Source organism: Propithecus coquereli, unplaced genomic scaffold (genome assembly GCF_000956105.1).
Source record: "Propithecus coquereli isolate 6110/MARCELLA unplaced genomic scaffold, Pcoq_1.0 Scaffold296, whole genome shotgun sequence".
Taxonomy (NCBI): domain Eukaryota; kingdom Metazoa; phylum Chordata; class Mammalia; order Primates; family Indriidae; genus Propithecus; species Propithecus coquereli.
The window spans coordinates 1,766,657-1,785,012 of NW_012148574.1; the positions used below are offsets into that span (position 1 = coordinate 1,766,657).

At 42.5% G+C, this 18,356-nt stretch overlaps 1 protein-coding gene across 1 annotated transcript in view; it reads right to left on the reverse strand.

Annotated features, from left to right (window-relative positions):
* ZNF516 (zinc finger protein 516) overlaps positions 1 to 18,350 on the reverse strand; it is a 108,398-nt gene extending 90,048 nt beyond the window's left edge. Inside the window, exon 1 of the mRNA XM_012648877.1 lies at positions 18,316 to 18,350. The gene's annotated coding sequence lies outside the window, so the exon portion shown is untranslated. The remainder of the gene's footprint in view (positions 1 to 18,315) is intronic.
* Between the last annotated feature and the right edge of the window lie 6 nt (positions 18,351 to 18,356).

Consider the following 18,356-nt stretch of genomic DNA (forward strand, 5'->3'; position numbering starts at 1 on the left):
TGTTTCCTTCAACTAATATTCGTTAATTATAAAACCCAAAGTAGGCACTGAAGTGTACACATAAAAATGGCTAAAATGGCAAACTGTATATTTTATCTCAATAAAAATGCAAAACAGAAAACACAAGTTTTTAAATGCTTAAAATCATTTAAAAGGCATTAATATTGTACTCCCTTAAGAAATTGTAACACAAAATACAAACGAAATACTATTTATAATGCATCCTTAAGTAAATCATCTATTGTTACAATTGCATGGAATATGTTAATCTTCAAACAGTATTATCCCAATAAGGATATTCAACTTATAGATATCAGAAGTTATCTCCAGCATCCAGAAACTGTTTTAAAAAACAAAACAAAACAGATTTTTCTAGACGAGAGAGCCAATTTTCCTGTTCCCAAATTTGGAACAGCCCATTTGTGGATGACCCTGTTAGACTTCACGTTCACTGCTAGGAGTTCTCCAGGCCAACAAACTTGAAGTTTCCTTTTGTTTGCTTGTTTTTGTTCCCCCAACTTTTAACTTAGTTCTGGAATGATCAAAAGCTGTAAGGACACAATTCTAATTCGTATACATACAGAAAAGTCCTGTAAAGGAATATTTCTATTCAACACAAACATGCTTTAACACAGTTACTCTTTCTGTGCTAACTGCTTGAGAAATTCCAAGCTCAAGTTATTTTAGATGCAGCATTTAACTAACACTGTAGTGTTTTGATCCAAGGAGCCCTTATATAAATCCGCTTTGGAATGTTCCACTTCTTCCTGACTGGAAATTCCATACGAACCCTATTCTGCACTCCCTGGTTTATTCTGAGAAGTTCAAGCCATTTGATTTTTGTTACAAACATTTTAAACACACCCTCAGCCAAAAGCAGTAAAGTTCTGTCTTGATGCACATTAAGGACTTCTTATCTGTGATTGTCTACAAATCCCTACATGCCGCAAGGCTTACCCTGCACTTGAAAATGATTCCATAAAGCTAAATAAACTTGATTTTTAAAATTTCCTCTATATTCCTTTCTCCTAAGTAGTTTTCTTTCTTTCAAGACAATTCTGTAAGCTAAGTAAGTAAGAAACACCCTGTTAGGTGCTTTATTCTCCGTACGTCAAAGACGTGACTTACAGCACTCCTCACCGCTCTGTCGGCCAGAAGAAACAAGATACGCAGATAAAAACGATATTCCTATGAAACATTTTTAAGGAATAATTCCAGAAGTATGCATGACATCTAGCATCAGTTCAGATGACTACTGCATTCAGCAAACAGTCGCATTCTCGGCACAGAAGAAAGGACACGTTCTTCCAGGGAGTTCTCGCCATTCCCCTCTTCCTGAAAGAGGTGACAAACTCTTCCATCACCTCTCACACGTGGCAAGGCAGGGAAGCAACCCCACACGAGGAGTTAGTTCTTCCTGGGCCTGCTCCTACGGCGCCAACCAGCTGAGTGGCCTTGCACTTGCCATTGACTTCTTTGGCCCTTACTTTTCTCACTTGTGAAATGCGAAGTCTCTGCCAGTTGAAAAGCTCCCCGACCCCGTGGCGGGCCCAGGCCAACAGCGTTTCTGGTGTCTAGAGGCCTGAGGCCGCAGTTGGTGGAAACGCTCTACGCAGGACCGGTCAGGCCTCCGCGAGGCACCAGCCGGGGGCCTCAATGGATCCTGTAACAATTTGACAGGAGATGCCGGTGTTCATCAGAGGTCCCCCACGCCCCGGTCCAGCGCACAGTGACAGTGCCGTCTTCGGAGGCCAGACGGCAAGTGCCCATCCTAGTGCAGGCTCCCCAAGACCAGACCAAGACAGGCCACTGGACGCTGTCCTGGGCCTCTGGGCCCCACCCAACATGCCTGCCCTGAACATCTCTTCCTGGGACCTCGTCCCCTCTAGGACTGGTCCCTGCAGGACCCTACGCAGGAATAGGAAAGCTGTCCTGGACCTTCCCTGCCTCCCTCCCTCCCTCCCTCCCATTCGCCGCACCCAACTGATTACCAGGTCTCACAGACTCGACCTCCCAGCCTGAGCCAAACCAACATCAGGCACTTTGCTCCAGCTTCTCAGCCACACACCTAGCCCAAAGCTCCATCTTCTTCCCTGGACTCTCTGGACCACCTTCTCTCCAGAAACCTCCTGACAGACCCTTTTCCAGTGTCCCGGCCTGTGATGCGTCTGCCCTGCCACAGACGGGCTGAGGAACCCCCAGCGACATAGCCCTTCCCATTGCCTTTGGGACAGAGTCCAAATTCCTCAGGGTGGTTCACAGCCCTGAATACGTGGTCCTAACGGCCTCCCGCATACACACTTACTTACACACTTGCATACATGTGTGCGCATTTGCACATGCCTACTGCATGGCACACCTGCATGCATGTGCACCTACACACAAGCACACTTACATGTATATACATTCACACATACATGGAAATTCTTGCAAACTTACACAGCATGCACACGTGTGCACACGTGTACACTCATGCCGACAAGTGTACACACACATGAACACATGCATGCACACACACCTCTCGGCTCCAGCAATATCAAATGTCTCCTGCTCTCCTGGGCGCTGACCCATTTTCCTGTTGCGTGGACTCTCACCCACCGCCCTCCTCAACCCAGGCTAACTCCTCCCCAAGAACCAGAGTCCTCAGCAGTCTATCCTTTAAAATCTACCTGGAAAGGTAATCCAGTCAAACGGAAGATGAATCTAATTAAAGAACTCACAAGTGGAAAAAATAAAAAATAACTGGCAATGATCATTAAATCTAGTAAGCAAGGTAATAAATATAAATAAAATCAAGTCAAATAACTGACCTACACGTAAAATAAACATGCAATTACTACACTTGAAATAAAATCTGTATCATGTGAAAATAATAAATTAACAGCAGTAAACTAAAACAATGGCCAAAAAAGGAATTACAATAGTGCTGTGGGGAGGGTGGAGGTGCAGAAAGAAGAGGAAGGTGACAGAAGTGTTCTCACTTCATCTTCCCCAAAGGGGAAGTCAAATTATATTGCTACTGAAGCTGACACATTGAGAAACACGGGTTTAAGAAAACGTTATAAATACAGCCACTAGTGAAACTAAAAATATTATACTCCCTATATGCCTTCTGATTTTAAGAATTAAAAGACAGGAAACATAATTCATATGCCAATGAGTAGAAAATAAGGGAAAAAAGCAAGGAAGCATAAAACAAAAGGTTTTGGGTTTTTTTTTAATTAGGAAAGAAGGCCAAATGAGTCAGTTTGAGAAATAAATATAAATGGAATAAACTCAATCATTTAAAAAAGACTCCATGATAGGGTTAGAAACTAAATCCAATTATTTGTTCTCACAAAGACACACCCCTATACAACTAAAGAACGCAGAAAAGTTGGACAAGAAGACAAAAACATATCAGAAAATGCAAATAAAAGCAACGGTGGGAATAAAAATACCATGAAAAGTTTAATTCATGGTTTTAAAAAAGGTAATCACACAAAAGTCCTCTTACAATTTATAAAGAAAAGAAATCACAAAGAAGATATAATTGTCCTAAAATATTGTATTTGAGAGGGGTCTTGCTAATGTCGCTCAGACTGGTCTCCAGGACCACAGACACATGTCCCTGACCCGGCTGTAACTGCCCTCAACTTTTAAGTCAAATAATGCAGAATAACACAAGTAAGAAAATAAAACGTACCAAGCAAAATCTATGATGAATACTCGGAAAAATCAGAGAAAAAATGATCTGGGGGAATTGCAAATCTCTGTTAAGCCTGGCAGATTAAGTAAGCAAAAATAATATGAAATAGAGGACTTAAAAAATAAAGTAAGGCTTATCTAATACATAAGTATCAAACTCCATACTTTGCCATTTTGCTAAATTGTCAATAGAACGTAAAGTGCCTCCATCCTAACAAGGCAAGCTCTAAAAGTTCCATAAATTAGAGAGAGTACAGGTCTCATGAGCTCCATAATACAGTACGCTGATACTAAAAATTAACAACAAGTAAAAGCAAAACAACACTACCAACAGTTCAGCCATTAATAAAATTCTAAACTCTCCATAGCAACTCCTGGAACAAAGAGGAAACCAAAAAGTGAAATTGCAAACTCTCCTGAAGGTACCATAGGTCAAAACTTACAGGACACAAAGAAAGCTAAAAGTACAATTTGCTACTGTAATTAAAAATAAATAAATGAAATATTCAATCCAAAAAATAACAAAAAGAATAAAAACCCTCAAATCTGAATTTTGATGAGTAACAATAAATCAGCAAAAAAGAAAAAAACTATAAAACTGACACATGAATTCAGCAACTGGCTCTATGATAACCCCAGTGGATGAGATAAATCTGGCCTAATCAAGAAAAAAAACAGCAGAGTTTGGGGAATTGGGTCTAATTACCACAGAAAGAAGAAAAATGAAAAAAAATACAAAAACTTTTTTGAAAACTCTAGGCTAACAAATTCGTTAATATGGATGAAAGAAATAATGGATTTTCCAATAAAATATATTAATGTCCAAAATTTACTCAGGAATAAACAGAAAAAATAAACAGACCAATAACTGTGTTAGAAGTCAAGAGCTCTCTCCACCCACCCAGCCTGGAAAAGAGCAGTCATGTCCACACCCAAAATCACTCACACCTTTTAAGAAACAACCCACAAAGCCTATCTGGATGTTTCTAGAGCAAAAATATTTACGATGAAAGGATACAAAATGGTGAGATATTTGCAACGTAATCAGAAGGCTATTATTCCAAATAAACAAAATGTTCTTACAAATCAACAAACACCATGATGGACCAAGTAACAGGTGATTCACAAGAGAAATAAAACGATTAATAAACATTAAGAAATACTCACCATCGCTTACAATGTTTAAAATGCAATGAATTTCCCCGCTATCAAGGTGACCAAGACTTAAAAGACTGATAACATGAGGCGTGACACAGAGAATACCAAGAAAGCCGTCCCTCACGCGGACCTTCACAGGGATATCTTCCCAACAGTGATATCTTTGTTGGGAAATGTGGCACTATCTATCAATTAGAATGCCTCTTTGTTCCAAAAATTCCACCTCAGAGAACTTATCCTGGAGAAATAGTCCCACAAGTGCACAAAATTAAGTATCAGAAAAGTTCCCTGCACACTGGGAGAAAACTGGCAGCACCCCAAACATCCACCAGCAAGACAGGGGACAAAGGGCAGCTCCTCCAGGCAACGCCCAGCAGTGGGCGCGGGCAGCCTCCCACCGCTGCTCACAACCCGAGTCTGTTCCGGGGGTCTATACTCTGGCCACAATGGGTACCGCGCGCAACTGGACGTCACCGAGGTGTGTGCACACAACTGCACCCTACGCATGCCTTAAAAAGAAAAAGTTGTGATGTTAAAATAAAAGAGAAAATGAAAAAGAATTGCAAGAATTGCAGAAAAATTCATATCATGGTGCCATTTTAATTTTTAATGAAAGTATACATATTAAAAATCTTAATACATCTGCCAAGCCAATGTATTTAAACGCCTAATGCAGACTGGCATGTAGAAGGCACTCGATAACTCAATAAATAGTAGGTGGCATAAAAGAAAATTACTTCCATGTTGTGCAATGTCTAACACATTCTTTTTCCTCAACATGCAATTTCCTCTTTAGACTGTAAATATCTTGATGGCAAAGATGATGAAATCTCTGTATCGTATGGACTATAAATTTTGTACAAGTATCTGAAAAGAAATAGTTTAATTTGGGCAAGGAGAACGCTACCTGAAGTATTTGGCTGTGACTAAATTACCCAAACAAATTTGTGGTTGGAAAAGCAAGTAATGAGTTATCTGCAGTGAATTCCACAAACGCCACCTCCTTTTATAGTATGAAAGCGTGCCATTTTGGGGACTTCTCTGTACCTTGTTTTTGAAACTCTCTCTCTTAAAAGCAAAGTACCTCTGTCTGTCCTTATCCCCTTATACAAGAGACAAAGACAGTAAGAAGCTGGGTACCAAATAGCAATGTATTATTCTGGTTCAATAATTAAAATGGGTAGCTTCATATAAATTCCCTGGAATAATGACATTCAGATCAACTCACTTCCAGCAAAGTGAATTCTACAGAAGAACAAAGTCCGCATCGAGGCACCGCAGAACAGGGAGTACCTCAGCTACTGTAATTCCTCTCCTTTAAAAATAGGGCATAGTCCATGCTCTAATCTCCAACTTCAATCATCTTAAAGTATATTAAACAAAGTGACTTTCAAATGGATATGAAAGAAATTCTGCCAAGTGATTAAATGTAAGCCTGTAGTTCTGTGTCTGGTTTTGCACTAACCTCCAAAGCCAGTCATGGTTTGTCTAAGAAAGGGATGTTTTAATCAGAAAACTTTAATTTATTGTGACACTGAAGTCCCACCTGACTAGCAGATCCTAAGGCAACTGAAGAACTATAAATTTCACACGACTGGGTAGAAACGGCTGGAGCCCCGAGATGCACGGGGAGGGGGAGGCATGACTTGCTGTGGAGGCTTAAATCCTTTTCAAGAGAAGAACCCACAGGTGAAATCTGACTAGCTCAGACTCATGTGGATTTGCAAGACTCTCAAAAGAATTTTGGGTCCATCCAATAATAAATGGTGATCCCAGCGGGACAGGTCCACATGTTTCCTCTAAGCAGAAATATTCCTTTGCCTCAATTTGCTTATGTCCAAAGCACGGCTGTGCTGAGCCACTGAAACAGAGAAAGATAAACAGCACTTTTTATACTAACTGAGCAATATATTAGTGCATTTGGACTTTGTCATTCTACCTGAGTGCCAGTCCATCTTATGGTAAAAGGCCTGATAAGTTTTCTGAACACTGATACTGCAATTTCACAGGTAAGCTAGCAAACAGAATTCTAGTCTGTTGCAACATCATTCTACCCATCAAAAGAAGCATTTCGGTGACTAACGTAGCAAGAAGTGGAACCTGACGCTCAGCCAAAACAACAAACCTGCTGACCTGAACGTCTGGATTTACCAGCAGGAATAATCAGTAACCCAAAGCGTCGTCTCCAAGAACAGGACCCAGCCCCAGAACGAGGAAGCAGTTTAACTATGGCTCTTACCTTGGAAATGTGGCAACACTGAATTAACCTCGTTGAGCAGCAGTCTTGGGACACATGAGGATAAACACCTAGATGACAGATTAGTTCTTCCCCTAAAAACAAGGGCCGGTTTCTGTGCTTACCTTGTGGCTCTGCAAATGCACCAATAAAATGTGATTCTCTTGCCATTTATACTTTCAATCCTTTTACCTGTCCCTTCCAACCAGCTTCCAAACTAGCCCACAGGCTGCCACACACACAAGACGGCCCACTGGGAAGTGTCTGTCTTTGTATCTCACCACAATTCCTGGGAGCACCGAAATAACACACAGACACTGCTCAAAAAACACCGCTGCCGTGAAGGGATGAAAACCCAGCACTCTGCACTGAACTCACATCTCCTTAAAGGAGTTTCATTTGCTTTGAGTGACTGTCCTTTCTTCTGAGAAGCAGCTTTCCCGAACCAGTACCGTTAGCCTTTTTTTTTTTTTTTTTTGAGACAGAGTCTCACTCTTTGGCCTGGGCTAGAGTGAGTGCCAGGGCGTCAGCCTAGCTCACAGCAACCTCAAACTCCTGGTCTCAAGCGATCCTCCTGCCTCAGCCTCCTGAGTAGCTGGGACTACAGGCATGCGCCACCATGCCTGGCTAATTTTTTCTGTATATTTTTAGTTGTCCGATTAATTTCTTTCTATTTTTAGTAGAGACGGGGTCTCGCTCTTGCTCAGGCTGGTTTCGAACCCCTGAGCTCAAACAGTCCGCCCGCCTCGGCCTCCCAGAGAGCTAGGATTACAGGCGTGAGCCACCGAGCCCAGGCCCTGTTAGCCATTTTTATTGTCATTGTATTTAAATAACCTACTTTAAAAGGACGGATGAAAAACACTTTGTTCCAGATGCCGCAGGAGTGAAGGAAAGGTCTGCTCATCCACAAGGGATCTCCTCAGTGAAAAGCCCCAAACTTCAGCATTTTCATAAACTTTGATGCAGCCCTGAAAGTGTACCGACTTCTCACCCAACAGCTGTATTTCAGACCTCCGGGATCTAGGAGGACACGTGAGAGTGACAAGTCATCAATGAAGAACAGGGACGGAGATATGTAAAACCATAATCTCAATAAAATACTCTGTTCTTCGACAGGAAGGGCATTTTACAGATATTCTACCACTACAACCATGATTTAAAGAGTAATAAATTAATTCTGCCTGCAGTTTTCACTCCAAGTATACCTCAAGCCCAAGCAACGTTAATTGTTTCCACATTTTGTAAATTTGCTTATATTGTGAGGTAGCAAATTATGAAAAACCAGACTTAAGGCTTACTACACAATATAAATAAATATATCTCCCTAAATGCATTAGATCACAATTATTATTTCTTTTAACTTTTCGCGTTATGTCCCGAGTAGCTGGGACTACAAATACACAACACCATGCCCAGCTAATTTTATTATTATATTTTTGTAGAGATGGGGATCTCACTATGTTGCTCAGGCTGCTCTCAAACTCCTGGCCTCAAGTAATCCTCCCACCTTGGCCTCCCAAAATGCTAGGATTACAGGCGTGAGCCACCACGCCTGACCTAAACCTCTACTAATATAATGGGAAATAGTAATGTTCAATAATTTGTATCATATTGTCATGGTGATTCAAAAAATAGTCCTCAGTGCCTTGTATTTCGTTCTTATGCCCTTAGCTTTTTGTATCAAAATAGCTACAAGGAAACTTTCAAAAGCTACTACAGAAGTTGCCTTAAGAATGTTATTGAAGGCATTATCTATATAAAAATATATAGCCAGTATTAAAATAGCCAGTATTAAAAATCAACATAAAAAGTTTATTTCAGTGGTATGTGCTAAAACAAACTTTTCTTTCACAGGAGAACTGGTGTATTTTTCCCTGAGAGTCAATGGAACATAAATGGCCATGCTTCCCTTTTTGTTTCAGTGCCAGAAAGCTCAGATTCTGAATTTTGGTTCACATACACCAGCTGGAGGGAATCTTAAGATCTGCATATGTGATCTTATTTTACCCCTCATCACGACCTATTATTCCCTTTCCCGTTCTTTACTTTTGTTTGTATTTTACTACAGACGGTCCCCAACTTACAAAGGTTTGACTTTCTATTTTTCAACATCAGGATGGTGCAAAAGCCGCAGGCATTCGGCACAGAGGGGTACGGAGCTGTCTCCGCACGCGGGGCAGCTCCCCGGGAGCCCTGAGATCACGAGGCTGAACCGTGCTCCACAGTGGACTGTGCTGCCAGAAGTTTCTGCCCAACTGTAGGCTAATGTGAGCGTCCAAGCACGTTTCAGGTAGACCAGGCTAAGCTAGGATATTAGGTAGGTCAGGTGTATTAATGCATTTTCGACTTACAGTATTTTCAACTTCCAATGGTCTGTTGGAACATGACGTTATCATAAGTCTAGAGCATCTGTACATATTTAACATGTGACCTTAAGTGTACGTCTTATACTCTTAACGGGATGAGATATAAACAAGCAAACTATTACTACCAACATACAAGTGATGAGATTCCAACTACCAGACAGTCAAACAAGCCTGCAAAAATTCTCACACCAGGCATAAATGATGGAGTTCATAAATTATTATAGTGATTAAATAAGTGTTTGCAATTCTTAGTTTACATGGGTCATAACTTTTTTTTTTTTTTTGAGACGGTCTTGCTCTGTCGCATGGGCTAGAGTTCCCTGGCATCAGCCTAGCTCACAGCGACCTCAAACTCCTGCACTCAAGCGATCCTCCTGCCTCAGCCTCCCAAGTAGCTGGGACTACAGGCACGTGCCACCACACCTGGCTGATTTTTTCTATTTTTAGTAGAAATGGGGTCTCACTCTTGCTCAGGCTGGTCTCAAACTCCTGACATCAAGCAATCCTCCTTCCTAAGCCTCCCTGAGTGCTAGGATTACAGGTGTGAGCCACCGCACCGAGCCTAGTCATAACATCTTTCAAGAAATTTCTAGAAAGATAGCAAAATTACCTAGTATACAGGTTCAGGGAAATAATGAAAAAGCACTCAGCCCTATCCTCTTCAGAAAAGGGAAAATAAATTCTAAATCTGGGTCTCAATTTACTGATTTTTTTCCTCTTAAGAAAAAAAATCTAGAATGCCGGCTGTTTCCTCACATTGAGAATGCAAGTGGGTCCTGCACAAAGAAGAAAAACCGCCCCGTGGCCCAGCTCCCGATTCCGCTGGAGAAGGCAGAGGGAGTGGAGACTCCTCCGAGCGGTAAGTAACCCTCTGCAAGGGTCCACACAGCAACGAGGGGCAGACGGGACTCACGGCCACTCCAATGGGTCACTGCTATTTGGCCACGTGACTGAATGGCCACTGGCTCACTGGGGTACTCAGCGTCTCATCTTAGCTGCCATCTTGTGCACCTGCACCGAAGGTGCCTGCCACCCCAGCCACCTCTCCATGCTGCGGCTCCCTGCCCCACTCCCGCAAGCAGCTCCCTCTCACCACCCTGGGCATCTGGGCGTCTGTCAGTCGCCTGGCCGTCTGCTCCGCCTACCAGATGCCCCACTCTCCGCCTCCGTGGCTAAGGCACGGGAGTGGGAGAAACCAGCAGTCTATCAAAACTGTCACCATCTTCTCTGACCCCTTTCTCTACAATTTTTTTGGCCACTTTTTTCTTTTGGGATTTTCTATATCCCATATTGGTCATCTACTGTCTGTATTTACTCTCTTATAAAAAGCAATGTCAGTATTGGTGGTTACCACTGGGTTTCCCATGAAAATCTGTAGCCTGGCACCCATTGCTGAGCTGGGAATCTGTGTAGGCAGCTGTCCAGTCTTTGGTGACCAGAATTTCCACTTTCCTGCTCGTCTGAGCTCTGCAGTGCTGCAGTAGCCTCTGGCTGCAACAACTGGTCCAGTTCTCACACTCACAGGATATCCCCATGGAGAGATGCAAAAATTTACTCAACGTTTTTCTTCTCCCTGGAGCTAGATATAAGCATCACAAGTGGGGCTGATGTGGGGCTCTACACACTGTCCTAAATAACTGACCATTTGCGGACCTACACGTTGTGGTGCTAACTCAGCATCACCACGTTCTTAACAAGCTCATCTTCAAAGTGGACTTTCACCTCAGCGGATTTTGCGCATGCAGCGAGCCCAGCGCAGTGAAAAAGAAGACTGAACTGAGGTCACCAAGCCTGGGTCTGCACTCTGCCAAGGCTAAGTCCCCAAATCTTTCTGCATTTCAGGGTTCACCCAAAAATCATCTCTAAGTTTCCTGCACTTATAACATACGATTCTCAATATTAACCTTCTAAAACAAGTCCAGATAGAAATAACATAAATTTTCAAAGACATGTAAATAATCGTGAAAGCAAACATTTTCCTTCATGGTCATTGTGTGAATACTCCTAACGGATATGAAACCACACAGAGTAACAGCCACACTGACCCTGCTCTGGCCAAGAAAGGGCATGTAATAACCTACCACCTTGTAAGTATCTCAGTGGTGCCTTTGTGGCCCAAAAGATCTAATACACCTTCCAAAATGGTCTCCTATTCCCATGGACTGCTGGATTTAGGGATTGCCTAAAACACTCTTAACATTTGTAGCTAAATAAGAAATGTGGATTCCCACACCCATAGGAAATCACAAATCTAACTGTAGTAACTTTATGCTTCAATCAACACCTACAGATGCTTTCAAATGTGTAGATAGTAGGAAAATTAACCTTACTTTCTAAAGTTCAAATTCTGAGCCACCCATAATCTTTCACCCACCTAGAAAATAACTGATAAGCCAATCTTCCTGTAAAACCATTAACAGATTCTGCTTTTCTGTCACCAGGGTAATTTACTGAGGCTAATTTTAATCCTGCCACTAAACCACTAATCCCATGACTCTACAGAATTGTCCCCAAGTTTTCGTTGCTATGGCAAGTACTTTTACATTAGGAATTCACTTATTTACTAGCAGTTATGTTTTTTTAAGTTGGTTTTAGGAATGAGATCATCTTCCTCGCTTATTTTTAAAAGTAAAATGCCATTTTGGAAAGAAGGAAGCCACTTGAGCACCTGGGGTTGTACTGTACTCAACACAATAACGTTAATTTAAATTAGCTTGGTGTTACTCAAAGGGACAAATTATCATCATTATGCTAATGGTCATGCTAAAGACATGAAAAGCTTTGAAATGATTAATCCAAATCTGGTGGGAATATGCTTATCAATGTGAATGATGATATTTTCTCAGAGTGGCATAAAAATGTTCTCTCTGTGTCACTGATAATGTCAACATAAATTATGCATCACCAAAGGCGATGTGCTTTCGCACGCTCACGTTCCCTGAGCAACACCCTCGCCCACCTTTCTGTCCACATATGCCTTGCTTTGGGGACACACACGTGAATGAGTATGAATTTGTTTACTTTTTTCCTTAAAACAGGAAAAACAGTATGATTAAAACTAATGAGACTGATTCACCAAGAGAAAGGTGTCCAGAGACACATTAGCTTCGGTGGCAAATCCAGGGCCACACGGAATGTTAAAAATGGAGGAAGAGTCCTCTGAGATGGTCCAGGTCAATAAATCGCTCAGACAGGACATAAGCAGCCACCGTTGTGAATCAAAGACAGGTCTACCCCAAAATTCAAACCAACATGTGCAAACAAACATACCACCAAGTGAAAACATCACAGTTCTTCCTGCAGATAATTCCACAACATCACCACGAGAGTTCAGTGAAACTATGAAACAGGATTGTTCATCTGTTCATTGATCCGTCCATCAAAAAAAAAGCTAATTCTTTAAGGAAAGAAAAACATTTTTTAGCTCCAGTCTAAAATCACCAGAATAATCAGGAACTAAAAGTGAGTCTTCTCTTTCTGTCCAGCCCAACTCTTAGCCTAATATGCAACCAGCAAAAGTCCTAACTACTCACATGTGGCTCTGTTTTCCTGAATTAACGCGATCATTCAACGTTTAATGGCAAACTATTTCCCACAAAAATTATTTCAGGAAGAAAAAAAAAAGTGAAACTTGCTCACAACCCTTAACGATCAACCGAACAAGAATCTGCTCAAGCCACAAACAACCTCTCTGCACAACTCTCAATGCATCATTTACTGTACTAAATTTCAAAGAACATTCTCAAATGCTGAAATAAATCAATGCCTAAGCACAGCGCCCAGTCAGCTCATGCAATATAGGTTAAATAGTACCATATGGCAAAGATAGACACATGTTGCCCTTTTCTGAAACAAAGGACAAAAATTCCTAAACAAATGTCCCTTACTTTCACATGGTAAGAAAGAGTTGGGGATTAGAAGGTTCTTCGAGTGTTAATAATGCTGGGGAAAAAAAAAATACTAATTCTTAGCCATTAACAAAAAGTTACAGAGTTTTAAGAGAAAAACCTCAATTTTTAAGAGTCTGCCTTTTAACTATGTCCTGAAAGCTAACACCACATCTTAGTCTACCCACACCGTCTCCTAAATGGCAAGAAAATAACAGGACAGCTGTATCCAGAAGGCTGAGCTGACACCAGCAATTCCCCAGGGCGTGAGAACCGGTGAGAGACAAGTCTACCTGGTCTTGAAGGAATAAAACACTAGATTAACTCTGCCTTGAAAATAACAAAATATATTCAATCTTATCCCATTTTCCCCACTCAGCTGAGGAACTGTCTGAACTTCACAATTACATATAATATATATCTCCTGCAGTAAATTTTGAGACTATAACAACTTGATTCATTTCCTGACCAAAAAAAAGAAAGAAAAGAAAACCAGAAACAGAAAGAAAATCTATCAGGATGAACACATATTTGAAACACAGTATACGGAAAACTGTATCGAGGCCTGATAGAGTTGTTTTTTAAATGACTTTTTTCCCTACTCTCCTGTGTTGTGTTTTACTCATTACTAAATACATATTTACATGTTTGCTTTCTAAATATAGCTGCATTTCTAATGACTCCTGCTTTGTAATTTTCTGTACATTTGGATTGAAGATTAAATGCCACATCTTTTTTGGAAAACTACTTTTAAGGCATGTTAAGAGCCACAAAATTACACCTCTTTACAATCTGAATGTATAGCACTGGAAAACATTTCATGCCGAACATAAATATGAGAGCTCTAGCTTTGGAAAGAGACGCTTCAGCTGTTCAAATCCTGTGTGGCCAGATGCAGAGGACAAAGAATGCAAAATGGACAGTTGCAACTGCTAATTTTTACCAATCCATCCAAAATGTACCTAGTACACTTTAGCAGACAGTAGAAATTTCAAATACAAGCGATACATTTATAACCTCTATAAATGCATCCTCCCCATAGCTATTTAAGTCATCCCCCTAAAATATTTCTGGTTGGAAGAAAATTAATTTTAAAATAAAGATGCTTTTTAAAGAGATGGATGAGACATTCTAAAGTCATAGTAAAGTTTTTCTTTATTCTTCCTCTTCCTATTAAGGTTCGTTTTACTAATAAAGTCTTTATACACATAAATAAATATTTGATGTGATTCCTTTCTTAAAATGGGTTTGTGACAACTTTCCGAAATTCATGAAAATTGTAAAATGTTGATAGCTGGAGCCTAACAGGGGGAACGACCTTAACTTAGGGGCAGAGGTCCCTCTTCCCCCACCCCAAGCTCACTTGTCCCTGGGACCAGAGAGAACCAAAGCCAGGGCTTGAACTGCAAAAATGCTGTCTCCTCTGTGGCCCCTAGATACTTTCAGATCCTTAACAGGCTGCTGCCAGTACACTTTTGGCCAGTGAGGTGAAAAGGGTGGTGCTGAGAGCCCCCGGGAGGGGTAGGGGAAGGAGAAGAGGGGAACAGTGACACTGTCATCTCATGCCACCAGTTAGCACCCAGCTTTAAGGGAACCCAGCACAAAAGTGGAAGAACTGCTACTGTGAAAACAGGGCGACCTGAATGGCAGCCCAGGGAGGCTCCAGGCGTCTCCATGTCCCTCTGTGCCTCTGATGCACAGAAAGATGTATTCCAACCATCACCTAATTAGACTTCACAACAAATCCACATCCTGACGCTGCAATTCACTTGAAAAATGCAAATCCAAATGAGATGCAGTTCCCCAACAACAGAGTAAGGGCCTCTCTCCCAAGGCCCTGTGAGCTAAACACAGTAATAAAATTAGTCCTTCATGTTGAGACATTAACAATTCTGGAAGCGAAGGTCAAAGGTGCCAAATCATAAGCAGCCCAGGGATGCTGGTTAAGCAATAAATGCAAACACGAGAATTGAGAAGGAAAGTCCGGGCGGCTCTAGCTCGGCTCCAAGAGGAGGACACAGACCCACAGTACTCTCTGCACTGCACTCAGAACCAGGGGACTTAACTGAACTGTCCCCACAGCTTCTAGAACTTTGAGGGGGAAGGGTTAGGAGAAGAAAGAGATGATTTTTTGAAAGAACTAATTGATTGTGTCAGAATAGCTTTACCCAAGTACTAAAATGCATAAACATTTACAGCAAGTAGGATGTCTGCTTTTGAAGAAGAAAATGTTACTTCTAAGTTAGAATATTTATCATGCAGACACCTAATCAAATAAATTGAACTTCCTTCTGCTTTCTTCCATTAGTTCTATTACTTATGACTAAATCCACGTCTATCGCTGATAAAGTTTAGGTGTCTCCACTTAAATCTGGCCAATCAAAAATCAAAGAGAAAGTAGGTATGTGCTTCCTGCACATTCGACAGCAATGCTTTCCTCAGTGAGCAATCTACGTACATTACAAGCAAAATACCACTTTTAATTAGATAATTAACACATGTCCTTTTCTCTTAGTTGAAAGTGGAATAAAAAACAAAATAGTGTAATGTCTTGAACATTTCAACAAGCATAGTATAAAAGGAAAGTACACAGGTTCAGACAAGCTCCCTCCTGCGGAACGTAATCAGCTTCTATTTCAGTTTCCTATTTCCATGGCATTAACATACACTGCAGCTGAGACTCCAAACACAATCTCCACGCAGACTCACAGTCAGTCCCACTTAATTCTTTTTAGAAGATTCCTTCTGGTAAATTATGAGTAAGACCAATGCGTATCCTGGAAAATGAATAAATAAAAATCCACAACAACCCAATAAACTGAGTACTGGTTTTTCAAGAGCAATCCATGACTAAACTCTAATTAAATGGCTGGGTCACATATCATTTTCCCCATTTGGTAAGACTGCAAACCATCTGCTGGAGAATATACCTCATTCCAAAGTATTCTCTAAAGAAGTTTCCTTCCCTTTTTCACATATGTTGCTGAACTTAATCACATCAAACGCTTCATTTATAAAACTCAAATATCTCCTTGTAAAAGCAATAAGGGAAATGGAGCTAAAAGTTTCATTTATGGAAGTGGAGACAAAGTGCTTCTAACACCGAGACCTATTTTTGAAGACCTCTCATTCTGTTCACTCAGCTTCGGTCTCTGGGACATCTTCTAAAGCTAGAAACGTAGCACTTCAGGGTGGGAGGGGGCGGGAGGGGGAATCTTCAAATCAGTGGACTTTAAAGTTTTGTTTACAAAAAAACAATAGTAAAACACTGATGATGTAAACTATTCTCAGGACATCAGCAATTAATATTAAATACATCTACCAAAGTTAAAGTTCTTCCTGTATTTCAGGATATTTTTTTAGGCAGTTGGGAAGATTATTCTGATAAACACACGCTTTTAGAGATAAAAATAAGCAGAACTCTCTACCTACCGTTGACATCTGTACCTACCAAATACGCTACTTTGATGTTTTGTTTCATTTTAGAAAGGGATTCATTCCCATGCCTCTTGGCTAGCTTTACTACAGAACCATTGGGATTACTTTTTTTCTGAATATTAAGGGGCTCTGAATGTTTCAGCATATTCAAATTAGCAAGTGTAAGGAAACAAAGCCCTACTAATGATTTAAGAAAAATATTAGACATGCTTGTATCTTAACACAGCAAAATTCTAACTCAATTACCAAAATACTCGGGAGCCTCACACAGAGCTCGATTCATCCCAGAGCCCATTCAAGGCAGCCACGGGGGTCACTTGTGAAACCAAAGATGTCCTCCTGCAGTAACCCAACTCCGCAGCCCGGACTCCGCGGCGGGCTCGGCCCAACTCCCCGGTTTTGCTAACGGGGAGGGGGGTCTCGGATTCACGCGCAATAGTGGTGTGTGGCATATTTAATTCTGGCTGGTCTATGTAAATACAAATAACACAGTTATTTGGACGACACAATCAAAGAACGCCAGAGAAAATGAAGGAGGAACAAACAAACGATAAAATGAGCTTTTTTCTACATGGCAGCAGCCAGGGCCCTATCAAATGGCATGCACGCCTAGCTCCTTAAAGTAACACATCCCTGAACCAGAATACTTCAGTCGTATTCACACACGGTGGAAAAAATATCTGGGAGAAGATCCTTGTGGGGGGCTATCCACCCTTGCTTCGACTCCGGTCAGTATTTTAGCAGCATTTATTACACAGCCAACTGGTGGACGTACATCAACCTATCTTTAAATCACCTTTAAGCGAGATTGAAGACCTAACAGCACGTTCGGGGGGAGATGCCTTTCTGCTGTGCGTCTAGCTGGGCTGGCCGACTGAAGTTCCTCTTGTGACTCGCGGGTAAGTCGGCCCCGCGAGTGGACCAGAGGGTCCGAGGGCGCCGTCCTTTGTTACGCAGCGGACACCCCCGGAAGGCCCGGCCCCACGCCCACGGGCACATCGGGGCTTCTAGAAAGAGTCCGCGGAGTCCTCCCCGGCCTCCTCGTCCCCAGACACTGCTCCGGTCGCCCGCGCGGGGCGCGACCCGACGCGCGGAGCCCGAGCAAAGTGCCCTCCACCAACTCCACCCCGAAGCCGCCTCGCCGGCGCGGGACCCAACTCAGGTGCGAACACTTATGTAATCGTCCTCGGGGGGCCACGCCTTTCCCACCGCCCCACCTCCGCCAGAACAAAGTGAAGTTTAAAATAGAAACCAATTACCTGGCCTCCGCCGCGCCTCGGGCCCCGGAGCCCGGTCCACGCCGCCGCGCAGACCCCCGCCCGGACTCGGGCCCGGAGCCGGCGCAGTGGCCCCCGCACACCCCAGCCCCGGGCCGGACCCGCCCCCTCTGCGGCCGGGCCCCCACCCTGCCCCCTGCCCCAGCGCGTTCCCCCCTCGCCGGCCTGCCCTTCCCCCACAGACCGCCTCCCCTCCCCGGCCCCGCTCCCTCCCGCAGGGCGCCCCCTCCCGGCCCGCTCGCGCCCGCCCCCCGGCCCGCACAGACCCCCGCCTTTGTTATGGTGCGAAGTTGGGCCGTGGGTCCCC